At 47.8% G+C, this 22060-nt stretch overlaps 1 protein-coding gene across 10 annotated transcripts in view; it reads left to right on the plus strand.

The window, feature by feature from the left end:
- RPS6KA2 (ribosomal protein S6 kinase A2) overlaps positions 1 to 22060 on the plus strand; it is a 344404-nt gene that overhangs the window by 187204 nt on the left and 135140 nt on the right. The window lies entirely within an intron of this gene.

Here is a 22060-nt window from a genome sequence, read left to right on the forward strand (position 1 = left end):
TAAAATAATTTTCAGGTACTTGCAGTAAAAGCACCCAAAAATTCTATGGGAGGCCTGATTTTTATTGGGCTTTCAGACAACAAGAACAGCAACAAAAAATCAGAGAAGACCACAAGAAAGAGTCCATATTAATAAGTATTTAATTTGCTTACTGTTTTGCTTATGTGTGTTTATTCTATTTTAAACACACTAAAATTAATTTCTTTGTGGTCGCTTTTTGGGATATGCCTTATCTCAACAATTTCATGACATACTTGCTCTCCTTACATCAAAGAAAACTCCCCAAAATATTGTTGCTTGTTCAAAAATATGTGAAAAGACAACCAAAAATATTGAGATTTCCCCCCATTTGTCTTCATCACCTCCTTTATGCCTTCTTCTCCTAAGCCTGTGTGCCGACTGTCTTCCACCACACACCCCGATCCGGCAGAGAGGGTTTCAGTGTATTTTTCATGATTTCAGAAGCACAGGAAAGAAATGGAAGTGCACACATCACCTGACTTATCACCCAGGGTTTCACCCTGCCGCCTGCATGCTGGGTGCATGGTTCTCAGATGCGGCCAGTTATCCAGTGGGTGGGAGAAGTCTGAACTCTCCGGGGCAGGGAGAAGGTGGAGAGAGAGGCTTTGGGGCTTGGGTGGTAAGACCTGGTAACCAGTGTGGTGTGGGTTCTTCAGGACGTTTGGCTGCTCCGGTGCAAAGAGCTCTTCTGAAATGTGGGGAAACTGAGGACAGGTCTGTTTTGTATGGAGTTGGCAACCAGTGGTTTAGCCAGAAATAACCTTCCTCTTGGGCCCGAGGGTTTTGTGCTTGTCAAATAAGTACAGATGGGCTGGCACTAAAGACATCCTCTAGAACGCTCTGCTTTTATTTCTGATGACGCTGGGTCATGTTGTGTTGTATTTTTCCTCCGGCATTATATGTTTGCCGATACATTTTCACTGGTAAAAGCTATTAAATTAAACTTAAGTAGGAATTATCAACAAATAGTCTGTAAAGCTACAGTGTGATTTAATCAAGCAAATGGATGAGGCACAAATATATTCAGTATAAAATATGGTTCATCACGTCTGGTTTGCAGCTGTGTCAGAAGCCTTTGCTGCCCCGAGCTAGCGAGGAGGCGTCGCGGTGGTGCCGTTAGCCGTGAGGCACCTGCGCTCCGCGCTCTGGACGGCGAATGCGTGCCCAGGGACCACAAACCTGTGATTGCTCACCAAGCAGACAAGAGCCTGCGTTTGAAACCACCCGAGATGTGCCGTGACAAAGACTCTCCTCCAGCAAACTAGTCAGGCTCCTCTGGGTCCCCTTCGCAACGAGGCTCCGACCTTGGGCTCCTGCGTCGTCCTTGCAGTGCCCAATGTTAGCAAGAATCCTGCTGAGCCAATTTAGAGAGAACCCCCCCCCCCCGATATCTGACCGAATTCCTTATCCCCACCACTCCGCAGGTGATGTCTGGTCACCCCCTGCCTGCAGTGAGATTCCTGTGAGGTCAGTTTACACGGAGTACACACCCTGCCCTCACCAACCCTCCAGCTCTGCTCCTTGCCCATAAATCCCCACTCTTCCTTCCTGTATCGGAGTCGAGCTCGGTCTCGCTCTCCTACTGCGAGACCCCATTGCAGTGCTCTGGTGAATAGAGTCTTCCTCGCTGTCTTTAGCAGGTGTCAGAATAATCTTCCTTGGCCAGTACTTATTGTGATGGTAATTTGCATATATATCTTGAGATCCATGAAGGAGTGTCCCAGGAACACCACTCATCAGAGAACCCTACTTGATTCTACCCAGAAAATACACAGCGGCCACTCCTCCAACGAGCTTTGGTTTGCAAGGGTCCTTGGAATCCCCAGGCCGTGTTCCTGTCCCTCCACACCTGCACAGAGCTCCCTACCACTGGATGCACCCCGACCTTGCTGGCCACCCCTTCTCCTGGCCACCTGGCACGCCCCTCGTCTCTGCCCTCGGCCTCGCCAGGCACGTCATCCTTTTGAGCTCCTACCTCCTCAGCTACAGTACGGGGACAACCATATGCTAATGCCATCCTCTAGTTATTAAATGCTTGAAAAGTGAAATGGGCCTCGTCAGGGAAGGGTTTGCACTTGGCATTCTGGGGTGTTGCCCAGAGCTGGCTTTTGTTGGACCCTCTCTGTAAAGAGTTTTGCAGTACATTGTGGAAACACGGAGTTTCTCTCCTCTTTTGTCAGCCTCTCTTGCCCTTCGGAGTACACATCTGCTTCAGGTTAGTATACCACAAAGCAGCTTTTCCGAAGTTTAGCTCTGTTAAGGTTACCAAGAGTGACAGTTTCATCTACAGTGCCATCGTTTTGAATGTACCTCATGGAATAGCAGCTCTTGTATGACAGAGAAGGGGGTCCACGCTGTTCTGGGGTCGGCCCTCCAGCTCGGGGACTGACCCAGTATGGCTGGGCTGGGGTGCTGGAAGAGGAGGTGAGGTGCTCGTACGTATTCTCTGGCTTCTTACAGGAAAGAACTGTCCTTTCTTTTGTCTGCTCTGTTCTCCCGTATGAAATTAGCAAGATCCACAAAACTCAGTCCGAGAATGAGCACTTAAGACTGTTGGCCGTTGTGTTTTCTTCTGTTTGCAGAGGAGAGAGGGCTCTGAATGAGACTGGCAGGCTTCACGCCCCTGGAATGACTCAGGGGCCGTATTTTCAGGCTGGGGGTTTCAGAAGGACAGTAGCCCTCACACGCGTCTGGGACCCGCTTTAATGCGTCTCTGCAGTTCACATGAGCTGTGACACGCAGCTGAGACCACCCCGGCCACACCGTACCGCGCAAGGCCCATGGGCTTGCAGCTTGTACTCATTAAAATGTGCAGCTGAATTTATAAGGGGGAGGGGTGGAGGGATTCTACTTTGAAAGACTCTATTTTGGCATGGTTATGGTGGAAATGCTCTAGTGACTACTTAAGAAAATTGCTCATTCAGATCCCCATGTTAACACTTATGGCCCAAGATGGTTGCAAACCTTCTACAACTAAGGTTAGATATGATATTGATTTCCAAATGTATTTTCACATCCGAAGTATAGTGTGGACAGTCCCCTTCTAAAGATGACCATAAAAGAAAGCAGGTTACTCAGGAACGTGAGTAAAAGGCAAGAGGAGGCCCGAAGATGCAGTGGCGTGTCCGTGTGTGGGAAAGTGTCCGCGAGGCCAGAAGGTGGCCGCGGAAGCCCCATGGAGCCGTGCAGGCCCCGCTGGTGCCTGTGGGACCACCCCATTCGCTCGGCCGCCCACCAGTGAACCACTGAAGTGCCTCAGGGCCACGCCCCACAGGGCAAATGCACAGAGGTGCCCCGGGAGACATTCCTGTCCCGGGACTTGCTAAAGTGACTCTCTTTGGTTGACTTTGAAGATAAAGCAGAGGAAAGAAAACCAGACGAACGTAGCAGAAAGAGCCCTTATTTTTAGAACACCTTCGGCTCCTCGCAGTCAGCTGCGATTGTAATGACCTGAGGGAACAGGGCAGGTATGCTGCTGAGATGCTCTGGCGGTTAGAGCTGACTGCCTTCACCCCAGAGAACCCCAAGAAACAGCAGGAGGTCAGGCATGACTTCCATATGTCTAGGTCTTATGTTTCTAGATCTTGCACGATCAAGACTTTGTAGGATCCACTCCAACAGCGAAGTAGATGACAATGTCCGACCTGATAGGACATGCGGAAGCTGATGTGCACAGGGCTCGCGGACATGCTCGCGGTTTGCTGCAATGGCTGGAAAGATCTAGACTGTCGGAAAATCTTTATCAGTACCTAGCACTTTTTTCTTTAACAGCCTGTGTTTTGAGGCTCAGGACAATAGGACTCCAAGAGTTGGCATAAGAACGTTAAGAGTGACTCATTAGAATGAACCGTAGTCATTTTGCATGTGTACAAGGGAGGGAGAAGGGGTACAGATTGGAGACGCCACCGCGACCATGATGGGGCTTCTACTCACTAGGGGTGATGGGCAGGGCCGGCTCGAGCTTCCTGCTACTGTCTCTGGGTCCCACCCACAGAGCGAGGGCTGAGTGTGGCCTTCTGCTGTCCCTTCTAGTGCTGCACCCAGACCCACCCATTCGCAGACCCTCCCTCAACCCTCTGTGCTGTGCCCCCCGACTAGCCGCCCCCAGGCCCAGGCCCATGCACCCAGCCTCCCCCTTTGCTCAGAGCTCCTCCATGGAGGCATTAGTACAGGGCGACCTCCTTCCCCAGGGGACCCTGGCTCTGGAGCACTTGGGTTTGGACAGAGAAGCTCTGTGGGAATTGGTGCAGAAAGGTAGTCACTGCTGAATGACCCAGGTTGGAGTAGAGCGTGATGCCCTGGGTCCTCACATAGAGGGTGGTTTGTGTTCAAAATCACATCTGGGGGGAGGACGGTGTTGAATAGAGAAGCAACGGGAGAAGGTCTTCCTTGTGGTGTGGGCTCAGTCACCCATTTCTGTGATGTTCTGGGTTTTTGTAAAATTCCCCAAGTCACATGTCCTCCTGCTGGGTCAGGCCTGGGCCTGGGGCGCTCCCCGACCTGTCCTCCCTGATGCTGTCATCGATGTGGGCCCGACTCCTCCGTGCTAGCTCAGTGCTTTGTGGCCATGTGTGAACTTACATAAAACCTTTTGGAACCAACCTGCAGCTGATCGGGAACCCATCAGGCTCCACTCCGGCGGCTCTACGTCCAGGGACGGCGTGAGCAGCCCTCAGGACTCTTGTCCAGCTGTGTCCTATGTGGACGCTGTCCGTGCACGGCCCGTCTTCTAGCACATGTGACGTCCTTGGAGGCCTCACGTATTAACTGAGTGTTCACCACGTGCCTAGGAATTACCTATAGGGCTTTCATTTAGGGAGTTAAAGTGTAGGAAAAAGTGGTCATGACCCAGTACTAATGGTGGGGGGAGGTAAAACCACTGTGTCCGTGCAACAAAGAAGAAATCCTTATAAAAGTGCACGTCAGCTTAGCACAGTCCGGCGCTGGGCAGCTCACAGCTGTAAGGCTGCTGTTCGCATTTGAACCTTTTCCGTAGAAGTGGCATCTAATCTACATGCCCAGTGTAGCTGCTGATGGTGCCGTCCCACAGCAAAGATTGTGGGAAAAAATCATTTCGAGCACTTAAAATTTTTAAAAGCATAGTAAAATATCTTAAAAGTTTGAGAAACTATTAACCTCTTAAGATCTCAGAAATTGTGACATATGTGAACACCAGCAATTTTTAAAAACTGAGAAACAATAAAAGCCAATAAGGATTTTTACTTTCAAAGCTCGTGCTTACGGGAGAATGGGTTTAATTCCAAGAAGACGGTTTTTGTGACTCTCTGAAAGCAGTTTCTCCTCAAATGTAAAAGCTCTCCAAGTCCTCATGCTGGTTTTTCGTGACAGATAATGTCACTTTAAAGCTTTGGCGCCCGAGACGGCTTCCCAGCTGGTGAACGGAGCGGAAGGAGCCAGGTTCTGCCGAGGGGCTCCCTCTGTGCCCGTGACCTCCGGGGCCCCCGTGTCACACTCCGCAGCCTCCAGGCACCCCCTCTGCAATCCCGTGCTGCTTCCCGTTGCTGCTCTGGGTCAGCCCTTGCCGGCCAAGAACGATTTACGTCCTTCCTTCATGGTTTAGGCAGGAAGGTCACGGTTCTTTAAAGTTCCAGAAGGGCAGCTGTTCATCTGACGTGACCTGAAGTCTCACTGCTGCCTGCACCCAGGACGCGCCTTAGTTAAAAAGAGAAAAGCCACCCTATCTGATAACTTCAGAAGTCATAAAAAGCTCTTCTTGCCCCTCCCTCTGTCCCCAAACGCTCCCTCCTCTTTTTCCCTTCCCCCGTGAACCCTGACATGTGGTGCGCAAGCAGGGAGCCACACCCAGAGAAGCACCTGCGCGTGCGGGAACGAGGTGTTCTTTGCAGCTTGCCAGAGAAGGGCCCGCTGGCTCGACACCCAGGGGAGTCCACGCGCTTCTTTTCCAGTTGGGACACTCAGCTGAAATGCTGACAACAGCAGGTGGTGAGCATGGCCATGTGTCCTGCTGGGACGCCGATGGCAGGAGTCCCCCATCAGCCCTGGGAGCATCAGAGGGCCCAGCCCAGGGTCCACGTGTGGCACACTGGGCCGGTGTGCTGGAGGGGGGGGGGGGCGGGCGGGCACAGCATCTTTGGCCAGATGGAAGGCTGAGTTTGTGATTTGTCACAGCAGCAGATGGGACCGTCCCAGCAGGTCACCTGGTTTTGAGTTGGACCCCCAGTTGTGGAAGAGGCACCATAAGGCGATGGGCTGTCCTCTGGCCTCCAGGAGGACAGCATGTCAGGAAGTGAGGCATCTTGGGGCCTGTCGGGGTCAGCACGGTGTGTCTGAGGGTCCTCCCTGGCGCGAGGCTGGACCCACCACCAGCGGTGGCCGCGGCTTTCTCAGAGGCCTGTGGGGCACCCGGGAAGCTCAGCCTCACCAGCACTCACGTGGTAAAGATCTGTGGAGCACTCGCTCGAGGGGTGAAGCCTGTGCTCATGGAGATGCGTTCTCCTGGGGAAGAGAAAAGGCCAGATTGACATAGAAAAATGTACCAGTAGTGACGGTGTGGGGAGAAAAGCCACACGGAGTTAGCAGGAAGCCAGGGGCACAGAGAGAGCAAGCTCTGATAGGGTGGCCCAGGAAACATCCGGGGTCATTTCAGCAGGGGGGACAAAGTGGGGCCACGGCTCTTGGTGTCTCTGAGTGTTCCTCAGGGAGAAGCAGGTGCAGGGTCCCTGGGGGGGCAGCCACAGGCCGGCGCACCCAGAGCGGGAGGACCAGAGCCAAGGAGGGGTCGGATCTCAGATCACACCGTGCTGACCCCGACAGGCCCCAAGATGCCTCACTTCCTGACAGTGACACCCCGAAGGGGGTCCTTCCGAGGAGTGACAGGGCCATATCTGCCTTGGAAAGCCCCTCCCAAATGGGGTGTGGGAAGCAGACCCTAGGATGGCAGGAGGAGCAGGAAAGCTGCTTTTGATGAGGGTTGGCAGGGCTCACAGCTCCCCCAGACCCAGATCCCAGCCTAAGTGAGAGCGGAGCCATGGACAATGACGAGGCCGTGGGGGGCGGTGGGTTGAGTGGGAAGATCACAGGGTGCAGGCTGGGGAGCCACCTTGGGCTCTCCTTTGCCGGTCCCAGGTCAAGGTGCCCCCAGACAGCGATGTGCTGGCAAAGTAGTGTGGTAGACAGAAGTGTTTGAGGAGGCTCACGCTGCAGTGGGTTTGCAGCACTGAGCGTTACCTTCTGCCAGCGCTGGCCCTGCCGTCCGCGGGCTTGTCGAACAGCGCGTCAGACTGCCAATGCACTTCAAGTGAGGGGGTCCAGCAGAGGAGGGCATGTGTCAGCAGTGGAATTTCTCCTGATTCCTGGACCAAGCTTCCCCTCCAACTTTGGAAGTCTGCACACATGCTTTTCACTAAGGACTTGAAATACCAGAAAAGGTCCTAAAAATTTGATATGAATGGACACCTCCTTTTCCTCAGGCTAAGCCTTCTCTGTGTGTTCTTTTTTTTAAAGATTTTATTTATTTATTTATTTATTTATTTAGAGAGCACACAAGCAGGGGAAGGGCAGAGGAGAGAGAGAATCTCAAGCAGACTCCCCAGTGAGCATGGAGCCCGACGTGGGTCTCGATCTCATGACCCTGAGATCATGACCTGAGCCAAAATCAAGAGTCAGACACTCAACTAACTGAGCCACCCAGGTGCCCCTTCTCTGTGTGGTCTGATAACACCAAACAATAACTTATTTTTAAAAAAGAAATAATCAAGGGGTGGGCATGGAGGAGAGAGAAGGACGGGGAACAAGGAGAAGGGAAGATGGAGGGAACGATGGGGAGAGTGCAGTCGGCAGACACGGAGGGGGAGCAGGGGCAGGTGGGCAGACATACGGAGAAGGATGCATGAAAGGAAGACCAGAGACTGACATGGAGAGGATTTGGTAGTGGCCACTTCAGAAAGAACATCAAAATGTGGGAAGCAGTCGACACCCAAACTGTAGAGTCCCACTGCCCTCCCTCCCTGAGCATGAACACAGCGCGGCAGACGGGAATGGATGGAGAGTTCCCCGTGGGCTCCACAGAGGCATCTCTAACCTACATTAGAGACACAGGACTGCTCGCAGCCGAGAGGGAAGGAAGGTGGCGCAGGGCAGGGGCACAGAACAGAGGGATGGGACGTGAGCCTGGAGTGAACTCAGCGTGTCTACAGGTGTCTTCTGCTTTTCCATGGCCTGCAGTCTTCCTCGTATCTACCCTGCAGGGAGGGCCGACGTCTGTCAGCAGATGGTGGAGGGGCCGGGAATACTGCAGTTGCTATTTGGTTGCTTACATTACACCGGGCAGACACGGGGTTGGGGACATGCTGAGCCGTGAGCTTCCCCAGCAGGACTCAGGAGTCCCCCCTAGACTCTTGTTAAGCGGGGACAACCTAGTTCCGTCCTGCTGCCCTGAGCTTACCCCAAGACTGGTGGGCAGAGCTCTGGGATCCAGGGGTGGCCACACCAAAGAAAAATCGGAGGGGAAAACAAAACAGGACTTGGAGAGGGACGTTGGGGAGACACTGACGTCTTAGTGAATCTGAAGTCAGAGAACGCAGAGGATGTTCGTGTGTCCAGGTGACCGGCTGCTCGTGGGCGCCCGGGGAGGTCCACGCCGGAGCCTTCCGCTCACACCCCGCGGGGCGTCCCTGACGGCTGCTGGCGCCATTCGACACTAGCTAAAGCTTTACGGAAATGTAAGAAGGGGTTATCATCTACACAACGGCGGAAAATCATTGTTAGGAGACCGAGGAGGGATTCGAGTTTGTACAGTATCGGTGATGAAAGATTCCAGAATGGCGTCGTCGTACTTCCCCTAAGTCTGCATAACCAAAGTACTCTGGGCACGTCCCTGCCGTGCGGTCCTTATCATCACTGGCAGCTCTTCCTCGTGTTTGCAGACACGTGGCGATCTGTGGTTACCGTCCGCGTGCCGGTCGCGTCCGCAGACGCACGCTGTCACTGACCTGGCGGCAGATACGGCACACTCCCAGAGCCTCCATCTGGGAGGAGAGAAGGAGAGGCAAAACCAGGAGGAGCATGACGACGATTCTTCCAGTCCACAAGCCTTCGTGCATGTTCTAGGTCCTGCAGTGCAGGGAACAGAGCCGTCTGAAAGTTGATTTATGCAAGTTTTCTTTCTTAGCAGAGTATGAAATATTCTCTTTGACAGTCTGGGGGTTAGAACAAAATGATCCAGTCTCTATACACGTAGGTTTATGGGTACATGTGTTTGTAAGTACTCGTGTGGGTACGTGTAGGAGACCATGAGGTAGCCCAGTCTGCGGATGGAGCCGACACACAGAGGAGGGCAGAGCCAACCGTGCAGAAGTGAAACCGGAGCCCTGGATCAGCCCACCCCTGCAGTCCGTATTACCGTGGGACACTTAGGCGACCTAGCCAGTTCCTTTTATGGTTTAAGCCAGTTTCATTTGAGTTTTCGCTTATGCAAATAAAACCATCCTGGAACACACATATGATTTAATTAGCTTTGTATAAGAACCCTTAAAAAGTAAGTAAATTATACTCTTTTTACCGATGAGAAACTGAATACTAAACGTCAGACAGCTTGACAGGGGTCGTGCTGATCGTACTATAAATGGAGAATCCAGACTCAAACTCGGTTCTGCTGCCTCCAAAGCACGTGCCCTCAACCATTAGGATGTACATTAGAGCCAAAATAACATGTTCAGGCCGCATTACCTGTTCTGCGTACAGGGGCCAGGAAAATGCCATCCCAGCAATGTTTCTGTCTAAAAAATGAGAAGGGGACCCGCATATGAGGTATACATTGTGTCTGAGTTCTAGAGACCCTGGAGCAGATGCCTGCTGCATACGGTGCTCAGGTCACATGTGTGGCTGCTTCCCAGCCCTGTCCCGAGGGAGCCAATTCAGGAGGTCAGCAGGCCCAGCCCCTTCAGGAGTCCTGGGTTTCAGAACCCAGAGAACTGATCGTTCCACTAAACCACAAAGCTTTTGATGCCTTTAAAATGACCGAGAAGAGGTGCCTGCCACTCCATCTTATTTCCCCCCTTTGCCCTGGTTTTGTGTCACCGTGGTAAAGACTGCAGTGAGGGGCAGAGCAGAGCATGCTGGGCAGGTCCCCGGAGGAATCACAGCCGAATGCTGCTCCCCGGGAGGGGCACTTGGTGCTGCTGCTGCATTTTTGGTACCAGTTCTTTAGCATAAATGGACATAGGTCGTATACTATTTAACCCTTTTAGAAACATTGATAGAATTCTGATAGAATAGGAACATGCCTTAATAGGATGTGTATTTGGACAACTCAATAATAATGTTTTTAAATTGATGTTTCAAAACAAAGGAGAAATGCTTTTTCAGATTTTCCAATTTAATTGAGGTGATACCTTGGGGAAAATTAAAGTTAGGTTGTTTTCATTCATTGAAACAGACGAAAGGTATTACATGTCTGCAATCATTGTTCTCTTCTTTCAGTGTGTTTACCGGGTCTAAGGATACTTTTGTTCCTTTTCTGTCAACTTTTCTTTCTCACAGTAATCTCCAGTCTAAAATCTAGAATATATAAATAATAATATAAAGAAGTAAGCATTCAAAACAAGATAAAAATGGGTCTTGGGGCGCCTGGGTGGCTCAGTCGTTAAGCATCTGCCTTCGGCTCAGGTCATGATCCCAGGGTCCTGGGATCGAGTCCCGCATCAGGCTCCCTGCTCGGTGGGAAGCCTGCTTCTCCCTCTCCCACTCCCCGTGCTTGTGCTCCCTCTCTCACTGTGTGTCTCTCTGTCAAATAAATAAATAAAATCTTTAAAAAGAAAAACAAGATAAAAATGGGTCTTGATTCTAGGAAAATTGTTTTGTCATACTTAGCTCCCCACTTCTTAAAATTATTTGGTTATAACTGTACCTAATAGGTGGATATGCGTGTACTCTTTTTATAGAATAAATTTTATGAGAACATTATAACATTGTTTTCTTTGCTGTTATTTTCCACATACTTTTATGGCCAAATTTTCACCAGCACTGTCTTTTAACTGTAGTGACCATATTTTGATAAATTATTAGAAGGAAATGGTCGTATAAAACAGTCTACAAAACTACGATATATGAAGACTCATGCACAGACCACCTTTTCTGCCCCGGAGGTACCCACAAACTTCGCCCTAAATGCATTCAGGAGTGTTCAGCATCAGGAAACATGTCAACTAATTCCTAGGATCTTATCTTCATTTACCATCCTGAGTTCTTTCCTCTGAACTGTGTTCTTGATTTGTGCTTGTAGGTGATGGTCAACTAATTCTCTCAAAACTCAGGAGATTCACCTTAATTTTCACCCCCACTCTATCGCCTTGTCTATGTTGGCTGGATTACTTTATTCACAGGAAAGAACAAGAGCCATTTGCTTTTACCTTTCATGATCTTGTCACACTGCTTGGGTGTGACAAGAGTAATAACTTGCTTTTTATACATTTATTAAATTGGTCTGCCACACGTTATACCGAGTGCCTCACGTGCTCACGTGACCAATTCAGCGCACCTGTTTACATGCTATTTACCATGAAGTATTGCTGTATCTGGGAAGCCATTCCTGCGTTGAACTACATAGCAAAAGATCTAGTGAGGAGATGAGCGTAGAGAACAAAAATCAAAACAAGAAAAAAAAGGGTAAGAATGATCAGAAAAATGTGTAAAAGAGAACAAGTGATCCGAAGCTAATAAATTCTCTTGATCTTGAAATAGATGTAGAAAGGTATTTTCTGATTACAGGAATATTCCAGTTTGTGATTTCCCCTTTTTCAAATAATTATAGGTTAATAAAATATACTTGATAGCAAAACTTTTCTGAATAAAATCAAGCTTTGGGTCATACATAAGAGACTTTTCGATGTTTCAGTGTCCCTAGGTCGTCAGTACAAATATCAGACATGGTGTTCGCCGCTGTAGCCACAAGTGTTATATCTTGGAAGGACGACGGAATCGCCAGACAGTCCGGCAGTCCTTTCCGTGACGACCCTGAAAGTAAATTTAAATCCAGGTTTCTGCTTGTGTCTCATACCCTGGAACACTGTTTTCAAACATCATGTGCAGAGCCACAGTATATGAGACAGACTTTGGAGAAGAGCCGCTCTGGTTGTGGAGGAGGGGGCATCTTCATCTCCCTGTGCATTCCCTCTCGCCCCTGTCTCCCCCATGGGTGGGAGGCCGGGCCATACAACCCCAGGGTCCTAGAGAACCCCAGCATGAAAGCCACCAGTTGAGACAAAGCTTGATCCACAGAGGAAGCACTAAACATCTCCACCCGTTAGTCCTAGAGTGGAAATAACAGAGCCCCCCACTGCCCCCCCACCTGAGCATTTTCCAGACGTCAGTGGACATCAGGTTGAATTTGGGCTGACCCCATTATATATTCTAGAACTTGCACTTCAAAATAAATCCCCAGCCTTAAATTGTTTAGCTCTTTATGGTCAGTTCATGTTTCTCTTTCGTTTTTTAAAATTATTTTAAGTTCCGCTATAGTTAACACACAGTGTTATGTTAGTTTCAGTGTACAATATAGTAAGTCAACAGTTCTACACATTCCTCAGGGTTCATCCCAATATGTGTACTCTTATTCTCGATCGCCTATTTCCCCCATCCTCCCGCCCACCTCCCCTCTGGTGACCATCAGTGTGTTCTCTGTAGTTACGAGTCTGCTTCTTGGTGTCTTTCTCTCTCTCTCATTTTTTCCTTTGCTCATTTGTTTTGTTTCTTAAATTCCACATATGACAAATATGGTATTTGTCTTTGTCTGACTTATTTCACTTAGCATCATACTCTCCAGCTCCATCCATGTTGTTGCAAATGACAAGATTTCATTCTTTTTTATGGCTGAGTAATATTCCATTGTGTATACACCACATCTTTATCCAAGCGTTAGTCGATGGACACTTGGGCAGCTTCCATAGTTTAGCTATTGTAGATAATGCTGCTATAAACATGGGGCTGCACGTATCCCTTCGAATTCGTGTTTTTGTATTTTTGGGATAAATACCTAGTAGTGCAATGACTGGATCATAGGGTGGTTCTATTTTCATTTTTTTGAGGAGCCTCCACACTGTTTTCCACGGGGGCTGCCCCAGTCCCAACACGGTGCTGGAGGGTTCCCCTTTCTCCACACCCTTGCCAACACCTGTTTGATTTTTTTCTCTTCTTAAAAAAGTATCCTTAGCTTCCTGGTTGTTTGGATTTCGGAATAAACATGGCTTTCTGTCTAAATATATATCAACTTTAGAAGAAACAGAATAAACATCTAAAGAATAATTCCACATCTGTGAGGGGCCAAGATTGAAGGCTAACACAGCTGAGGAAGTTTTTCCTTAAAGAAGAACGGAGCAAGAAATAAATGAGGGGAAGTTCTGTAAGACTCAGAGGAAAAAAGCCATTAGACCCTTTTACCAATTTCAGAATGTTGCCTCTATCTGTGTGGTGTCCAGAGACATATGCTTTAATGGCCTTTCAGATCCAAACAATAGTCAAAATGTTATATGTCCCCAGAGACTCAAATGTTACTCCTGATTTTGTCTCCCTCACAGAGGGAAATAATCCCAAATCTGTAACTGGAAATTCTCAGATGTGGATTTGTTTCTTCCACATATGAATAGATTGTTAAATTAGATGTGAGAATTTCGAGTTGAGCATTTTTTATTTTTGTAGCACCAAACTGGATTGTTTACAGAGATAAAAGGATACTTGGTACCTCCATACGAATGAGTAGAGGTTTCGAGCTTCTAACCTGCTGACTGCCTGTTTTTTTCAGTGGTGGAGGGAGCTTCCTTCATGCCCTTGGGGGGGGGGCGGGTGGGGACACTCCATTGCCTAATTGTGTTCTCCTTTCCATCCTAAATTCTCTGGCATCGTCAGTGAGCAGATATCCCGGGGAGACTGTCCATTGTAGCTCCAGCCATGCCTCCTGGGGGGGGGGGGGGTCCTTGTGAAAAGTTCCACATTTTTTTCTGAGAATTGACTCAGAATTTGAAATTAGATGCACAAGGAGAAATGTACTGTGCACCATGTTTAAGTTGAGCTCTCATAAAAGTCGCCAAGAAAGTCCCTTCTTTTAATCTCCTCAGCATTGTTTAGTTCCACATTCCCTTGAATGCCATGAATTTTTTCTTGCTTTTATAAACAGCTTTATGAGATCTAATTCATATCCCATACATTTCACCCAGATGAGTGTCCACGCCAGGGTTTTTGGTCTTCACAGAGTTGTACAACCGTCAGCACAATCTAGAACTTTTCCTCACCCCAAGTGGAACCTCTGGACAATGGGTGTGACACCTGATTTCCCCTCCGCTGACCCTCCAACAGCTCTAGTGAGCTACGAGTTACTTTCTGTCTCTACAGATTGGCCTACTTGAGGCATTTCCTATAAGTGAAATCGGTGGTGTTGTGACTGGCTTCATTCACTTACCATCATGTTTCTAAAGTCCATCCATGTAGCAGCAGGTGTCTGTGGCCAGACATCTCCTTGAATGGACGCAGCATGTACTGTTTACCCAGTACACAGCTGATAGGTGTCTAGCTTGTTTCTACTTTCTGGCTTCTGTGATTAAAGCTGTGATGAGCATTTATGTACAAGTTTTTGAGCAGACGTATGTTTTCGTATCTCTTGGGTGTATACCTAGATGTGGGATTGCAAGAGCAGATCGTAACTCGGTGCTTAAGCTTCTGAGGAGCTTCCAGACTTTTCCAAAGTGGCTGCAGTATTTGATGGAGGAGTCCAGCCGTGATGGAGGGGTCCGACACTTCTCTTGTTCACGGTTTGGATTACAGCCATCCTGGTGGGTGTGAAGTGGTATCTCACTGTGGCTGAGTTGTGTCTCCCTACTGATTGGTGGGATTGGGCATCTTCTTATGTGCTTATTGGCCGTGTCTTCTTTGGGGACATGTCTCTTCAGATCACTTGACCATTTTTACCTCTTAGGTGATTTTTTTAAATTATTGAGTTGCAAGTGTTATTTGTATATTCTAGATATGAGTCCCTTATCAGATACATTATTTGCAGGTATTTCCCCCCACTTTGTGGGCTGTCTTCACTTTCTTGATGGTGTCATTTGCAACCATTTAGCCTTAACATCTGTGTTAGCTGCCTTCTGCCATGGTTTGAGTCCCTTTGTTGCCCTTTGCAATGCTGCTTAGGCATCCAGGTTTCCATAGGGTGCTGTGTTCAGGATATGTTTGTGCAGGACTAAATTATCAGTGCTACTTGTTTTTCTCATCTAATAAGGCAAGGAAGGCAAGGGGTCTCTTTAGCTTGGTTTCCCCATGGTGGACAGGTAGGCATGTTTCAAAGGAATCAATTTCAACTCTCTACGAGCACTCTGGTCTGTGGGTCTCAAAAGAAATAGCGTACAGAAGGCCGAAATCTGATCTATTTTATTTATTTATTTATTTATTTATTTATTTATTTATTTATTTATTTTTAAAGATTTTATTTATTCATTTTGAGAGAGAGAGAGACAGAGAGAGGACAAGCAGAGGGAGAGGGAGAAGCAGACTCTCTGCTGAGCGGGGAGCCTGACGCGGGGCTCGATCCCAGGACCCCAAGATCATGAACTGAGACGAAGGCAGACGCCCAACCATCTGAGCCACCCAGGCACCCCTGATCTATTTTAATAGTTTGATGTCTACCATTTTATTTTCAGATAGACAGGAATTGCTGAAACTATAGCCCTGGGCTGTACCTATAACAGAAATGTATTGAGGAATCTAACTTGGGGAGTTCCCCTTGCTCCCATCTATGGGGGCCTTGGGCTGACTCTAGTTTCCTAGATATTAACCATGGTTCTCACCCCAAGTGGAACCTCTGGACAATGGGTGTGGAGTCCCTACTCCAGTAGGGAATCAGCCCAGAGGCTGGAGATCTGAAAACGGGTGGCAACTTTGTGTCTTAAGCTAAGTTCACCTCAACCTGCAAAGTAACAAGCTTTCTGTTTGGGTTGCCCTATCTTGGGCAGGCTAATGCCTTTATATCTCAATCATTAGTCGTATGTTTTCATCTCAAGTCTTATCACCACAGAAAGCAACCTTTTGGTTTGTTCTTTTCAATTAAATTTGTATGCTATTTTTATTTTTCTGTCGCCTCTGAAACATCCCAGTTGAATGCATAAAGGGGAGTGTGAGAGAGTTCGTGCACACACTTCTATTTAAAATGCCACCCCCGCATGCCCTTTTACTGTTAGAATCATAGTTTATGTGTTAATTTTGTGCTATAATGTCACATCAAATTTTAAGTGCCTAGATAGAAAACATGATATTATAAGACTTAAATAGGAATATCTCATAGAGATTTATAAATGTAAATTCTGATATTCTAATTGGATTAAACCTTAACAAGCAGTTTTTAAGTTCCAAGTCAGAACTTTAGGACCCCATATTGAATCTGATCTTTTAGGCTAAGTGATGACCCAGATGTTACCTTTTGAGAGCCTACAATCTAATTGAGGAGATAAGAGTAATAGTCTAGAGATAATTTTGGTGCTGTGAGATTTTATGTCCTATGTAGCATAGATCACAGTAGGAACCTACTCTGAACCTACTGTGAAACTGCAGGTTTTTGAAAAAAGGAGAGTGTCTGGGGGCAGGCGTCTTCCCTGATATGATGAACAAATGTCCAGAGACCATGCCTGTGGGCCTTCGGAACCAGGACCCAAATGCAGATAACTTGGTTGCAAGTTACAACTTCTATGTGGGCAGAGTCTTCAGAGATAGTCTGATTGGCAGTGCTTCCAGGGGAGGCAAGAGTGGGGGCGTGAATGCAAGAATGGAAAGCTATGCAGGGGAGAGCAGTGTGCCCTTTGCGCCCGTGGAGGGAGGGAATGGGGCACGGGCCCCAAGGCTATGTGGGGCCGCGGCCCATGGAGCCCCTAGCTGATGTTCTGGACGGCTCAGGCTTATAGTCTTATTCGTTGTCTTGAGTAGTGTGAATAATTACTTTGCTAAAGAAAATTCAGGGGTTCCTGGGTGGCTCAGACGGTTGGGCGTCTGCCTTCAGCTCGGGTCATGATCTGAGTCCTGGGATGGAGCCTCACATTGGGCTCCCTGCTCAGTGGGGAGTCTGCCTCTCCCTCTCCCTCTGCCCCTCCCCCTGCTTGTGCTCTCTTTCCCTGTCAAATGAATAGAATCTTTAAAAAAAATAAATAAATTCAGGCTTGATCGTGGTTTTCTTCCCCAGACCTCATGTGCACTGTGCTCTGAGCACATTACATGTTATGTTTGAGCCTCACAGTGCACAGCCCCGTGATGGACGCCCTTTTATTAACTCGGCCTTGCATGTGAGGCAGCGCACCATTTGTAGGTGACTTGCTGAAGGTCCACGGGCCCAAGCTCCCAGACCCCCCCATCCCAGGCTCACCTCCATCTCCGTGGCCCAGCCAGAAGGTTCTCCCATCCGCTCTGACCGAGGTCAACCATCTAATAACTGGTGGACTTAGCTCACGATTCTGCAGTCACCCCGTCAGGGAGCCGTGGGCCACTTTACACAGTAGCAAATGTGGAGTTCATTCCTTTATTTGCTTCTGGCCTTTTTCTTTTCTTTTCTTTTTTTTCTTTTCTTTTCTTTTCTTTTCTTTTCTTTTCTTTTCTTTTCTTTTCCTTTCCTTTCTTTTCCTTTCCTTTCCTTTCTTTTCTTTCTTCTCTCTCTCTCTTCCTTTTTTTAGTTTCCCACAGGCTCACTCCAAACGACCAAATAGGTCGCATGAGCAATCCTGTGTTGGGGGGAAAGTTTTAAAAGAAAGTAAGATGTTTTTCTTACTTTTTATTAGTGAACTATGATGTTCCCATTTAAGTAAACTTGAAACGTCCACACACTAATTGTAAAGCAGTTATTTCCAGACCATTTGTTCAGACCCCATCTCAGTGCCAGAGCCGTCTGCACGGGGAATGTGTTAGTACACGTGTATTTTAAAATAGTGCCGCTCATAGTTAAAAACTTCACAGTGGAACAGTCTCCTCCTGGGAATGTTGTCACAGAATGTTAGTAAGAATGCAGCTTTTCTTTGTTGTATTAAATCTCTTCTTTTCATAGTAAATGTTGGCTTTTCATCCCATTTTCCTGGTGACCTTTAGAAGGGGTCTGGAGGGAGAAGTGCTGAGCTGCAGCCTCACCCCTTCCAAGGGCAGTCCCCCCGGCTCTGCCGCCCAGCACTGGGCGCCCCATTGACAGGTGCTGGGGGCAGGGTCCCCGGCCCCTCCACCGTCCCTGACATCACATCCTGTGCGCAGGCTGAAGGAGTTCATTCGGTGCGCCGTGTGCGTGGGCCCCCCCAGGCTCCGTGGTGGTGCTTCGGGCTGCCCAGCTCCTACCTGAGCTCCACCTGACCTTGGCTTGCCGTATTTCGAACGCGCCCTGCCAATGACAGGTGTCGGACGCTGGGAAAATCCACGGACGGAATCCTCCCCACGACCTCTCAGAAACCCAGCTGTCCCACGGGAAAGCTCTCAGGTGTCCTGACTCCAAAAGGACACCTGCACCGTTGCCGTCCCAGTTCTATCCCATTTCAGAGTCAAATGAAGCACTGGGACCCCATGTCCGACACCAGCCCCCTGCGTCTGGGGGACGATGAACTGGGAGGGAGCCACCTGCCCCTCCCTGAGCAGTGCCCCCCACACACACTCAGACTGCATCAGCTTCCCGAGCAATCGTGGGGAACACAGTGTTTTCTGGGAGCGCCACAGCCCGCACAGGACAAGGACGGACGTGGTGGGTCTCTGCAGAGCTCCCCTTGTCCCTCGGCAGCCATGATGTGGGTCCCCGTAGAGAGATCTCAGAGACAGGGAGTTCACAGGGATGTAGAATGTTCCGCACTTGATATCCCGGGGCCCTTTAATCTAAGGGCTTGTGTCATCATTGCAGACAAACTTAACACTAACAACCTATGTAGGTTTCCGTGAATGTCAGCGCTTACAAACACTGAGGCCTCCTAGGCTTCGAACGAACTCATCCAGAGAGGGAAAGCCGGATGAATTCCGAGGTGACCCTTGCTGACACAAAATGAATAAACCTTTGAGAATGTCTTTTAAAAAAAGGAAGAGAGTTTTATCCGAGCCCAAGTGAGGACACCTGCCTGGGATACACAATCTTCACAAAGAACAGAGAGCTCAGGAGAGGGAATGTGTAACACAGGGTTGTACATGTGTTCTGTTACATCGAGACTTACAAATCATCACGAGGAAGGACATTCCAGAAAATTACAAACTTTGTCTTGTGCTTTATGCAAAGTTGCAGGCTTCGGAGGTGTGAGAACTAAGGGAGATTTTTACTCTTATCTTTAGTTTGAAATGTTTCTTTTAGGTTATTTGCTAACGAAGCAGATGTACAATGTATGCTCAGGGCAGAAACAGCCCATGCTTTGAAGTTCGGTGAAGTCATTCTGACCTTGGGGAACATTAAAGTACAGCTTCCCTGGGAACCCAGGGGCAGGGCCCACGGACATCAAAGGTTGAAAATTGCCTTTATGACCCTGAACAACGTCTTTCTCTCCACATTCCACACTCTGGGTAAGCCCCCTGCTCTGCAGAAAACATACTCAAATTCAACAAACAGAAATATTAACTTTACTCCTTTTCCAATTTTTCTTATGAAATATTTCACACATGTATACAAATAAAAATTATTGTAACAAATACATATGTCCTCATAATTCAGCTTAAGAAATAAAATGTTACTGATACAGCGAGCCCCCATCCACACCTGCCCGATCTCATTCCGGTCCATCACCCAGAGGTTACACTTGTCCTGGATTTGATGTCATCATCCCGGTTGATTTCTTCACGTTCCCACTGTGTATATCCCGACACTCTATAGTATTGTTTGGGGGGCTTGTGTTACACGGCCGCATCGCACGTATTCTCATGCAGCTCGCTCCAGGCTACATTGATGAGATATGTCCGTGTTGATCATTTCAAGTCGGTTCCCTGTGCTTGCTTCTGTGTGGTGTTTTGCTGCCCACCATACAAACATTTGGCAGTTCTCCTGTGGACAGGCGCTGTGTGTTTTCCTGTTTCTGTTATGAGCAATGCCTCTCTGAGGATCTGGCACATCGTTCCTTGTGCACGTGGAGGAGGGCGTTTTCTCGGGCACAGACCTGGGGCGACGCTGCTGGCTTGTGGAGCCTCTGATCTTCAACTTGACCAAATACCACCGAGTTCCCTCCAGATCGGTGTGCAGTGCACACTCCGCACTCCCCAGCCAACGACGTCCAGGGGCTCCTCATCCCTACCTGCCGCAGGGCATCAGGGGTGAGATCTGTGTGGGAGCTGGTGACTCACTGAGGCTCTGATTCCCGCTGCCAGGACCCACGTGCATGGCGCTCTCCTTTTCTCTCTCTTTTCATTGATTTCTGAGAATTCTTTGCATCTTCTGGATAATAATTCATCAGTTATGTATGTTATAAATAGCATCGACTGTGTGGCCCATCTTTTAACCTTTTTATGCAGAAGCTTTTAATTTTTATGTAGCTGAATTTATCAATCTTTTTCTTGATGGTTTGTGCTTTCTGTGATAAGAAGTCTTCCTTACTCTGAAGTCATAAAGCTCATCTATTCTCATATAAAACTTTTAAAGTCTTATTTCTAACATTTTGACCTTTAGCTGCTCGAGATGAATTATTTGTCAAGTCTGAGATAGGAAACTGATTCTGTGTTTTGTCTTTTTTTAAATAAGATAACCAGTTTCTCAGCCCCACTTACTGGACTGGCCTTGCTTTCTGCACTCACCTTCGTGGTCACTCTCACATTGTAAGAGCCCCTGGAAGGATTGGGTCTATTTGTGCTCCATTTGTCTCACCTGGGCCAAAACTAACCTGTCTTATTTGCTATTGAATTAAAATAAGTCTTGGTATCCAATGCAGCAGGTCTTTCTTACCCTCACATTGTTTTTCTTCAATATCACCTTGGCTCTATGCTCCCAAAACTTTTATCTAAAGATTTTATTTATTTATTTGACAAAGAGAGACACAGCGAGAGAGGGAACACAAGCAGGGGGAGAGGCAGAGGGAGAAGTAGGCTTCCCGCTGAGCAGGCAGCCCGACACAGGGCTCGATCCCAGGACCCTGGGATCATGACCTGATCCAAAGGCAGACCCTTAACGCCTGAGCCACCCAGGCGCCCCGTGCTCCCAAAGCTTTTAGGGACAGCTAGCCATTGACGTAACTCTAACCTAACTAGATTAGCTCACTTCCAAATTAAATGAGATTTTTTTTTTCTTTTTGAGAGAGAGAGAGGGAGAGGTGGTGGGGAGGTACAGAGGGAGAGGGAGAGAGAGAATCTCAAGCAGACTCCCTGCTGAACATAGAGCCGGATGCAGGGCTCCATCTCATGACCCTGAGATCATGACCTGAGCCGAAACCAAGAGTCAGATGCTTAACTGACTGAGCCACCCAGAGGCCCCTAAATGCGATGTTTTATGTGGAAATGTTTTAAAAACAGTGGAGTGCTATATAGATTGAAGGTGTGGATATTCACATTGTGGAAATGTTGTGATTTATGTGGATTTAAGAGCATTTTATGTATTCCATGTATCTACAAGTATGTAACTTGCTTACAAGTAGAGAAATATAATTTGATTTTTATTACTTTCCCTCTCTCATGTCATGGAGCCTGTGGGTACTCAGTAAATATTGTTTGCATGGAATCCTCAGTTGGGCTGAAGGCCGACCTGTTAGCTGTTTCTGTTTTGTTTTTATCCTAACTCTTCCTTCATTTATCACCATCTTTTTGAGGTGAGGGCAAGATGTTTTTCCTTTTTTTTTTCTCTCTTAAGAAGTACTAGACACACAGAGTATTTAATAAATTACTCCTTATTTCTACTAGACAGAAGCAAGTCAGATTTCAACAGGAAAAATATAATAAAAATGACTTCGGGTTTAAAATTTAATTTCCCACTGATTTGATAAGACCATTTGCTAAATGCACAAGTATTCCATTTGCTTTTGTCACTGATGTCCACACATTTGAAATTTCATTTCATGTTGAAAAGTCTTTAGGAAGCTTTATTATTTAGCCCTGAAAATAGGGTAAG

This window comes from Halichoerus grypus, chromosome 9, assembly GCF_964656455.1.
Source record: "Halichoerus grypus chromosome 9, mHalGry1.hap1.1, whole genome shotgun sequence".
Classification (NCBI taxonomy): Eukaryota; Metazoa; Chordata; class Mammalia; order Carnivora; family Phocidae; genus Halichoerus; species Halichoerus grypus.